A 1,131-nucleotide genomic window follows, 5' to 3' on the forward strand; every position below is an offset into this window, starting at 1 on the left:
ACTCTTCATTCTTGCATGTTTTGGTTCTTGCATGTTTTGGTCATTTAGATTAGGGATTATGCATTTTAGTTTCCTTTTTGCATTGCATAAGTCTTTATCAGGTGTTGGAGTGTCCATTGGAGTTCTTGGAGGTACTTTTAAGCATTTGGGATCAAAAAGGGAGTGGAAAGTGTTGTTTGAGCGAGTAGAGCACCGGAGCGGGCAATGGGAGCGACGTACGACACCCACTCCAGACGAAACGAAGGCAGTACGACCTCTTGCAGCGGGGTTCGGCACCCGCTCTGAACCAACACCCCATCGACATCTCTCGAGAATGGGAGCGACCAAGACGGAGCGAGGTCCGCAGCCCACACCCAAAAAGAAGAAATGAAGTTGGTATTCGAAGCGACGTCCCGCAGCGGGGTGAGGCACCCGCTCCACATGAGTCTGAGTATAAGCCGGAGCCGCACCATGAGTCTGAGTATAAGCCGGAGCCGCACCATGAGTCTGAGTATAAGCCGGAGCCGCACCATGAGTCTGAGTATAAGCCGGAGCCGCACCATGAGTCTGAGTATAAGCCGGAGCCGCACCATGAGTCTGAGTATAAGCCGGAGCCGCACCATGAGTCTGAGTATAAGCCGGAGCCGCACCATGAGTCTGAGTATAAGCCGGAGCCGCACCATGAGTCTGAGTATAAGCCGGAGCCGCACCATGAGTCTGAGTATAAGCCGGAGCCGCACCATGAGTCTGAGTATAAGCCGGAGCCGCACCATGAGTCTGAGTATAAGCCGGAGCCGCACCATGAGTCTGAGTATAAGCCGGAGCCGCACCATGAGTCTGAGTATAAGCCGGAACACCAATCTGAGTCTGAGATGAAAGGATCGTCTGCTCTAATTTGGTAAACCGGTCTTCAATTAAGTCGCGTACCTCAAGCCCTAAGGCAGTAAAAGAAGACTTAAACATAACCTGGATATAGGACTTCATTCCCTCTTCAAGATCTCTGTATTTGTCGGTTGATCTTTGGCAAAGTAACCTCTTCCTTGACTCGGCTCCAATATCCTGATACTAGTTCTTTCTCTTCTTTGCAGGAGACAGATGGGCGGTTTCTATTTCTTCTTCCATTCCACAGTCACTTGTTTCTCCAGCCTCTTC

The sequence above is a fragment of the Brassica oleracea genome, chromosome C6 (genome assembly GCF_000695525.1).
Source record: "Brassica oleracea var. oleracea cultivar TO1000 chromosome C6, BOL, whole genome shotgun sequence".
Lineage (NCBI taxonomy): Eukaryota > Viridiplantae > Streptophyta > Magnoliopsida > Brassicales > Brassicaceae > Brassica > Brassica oleracea.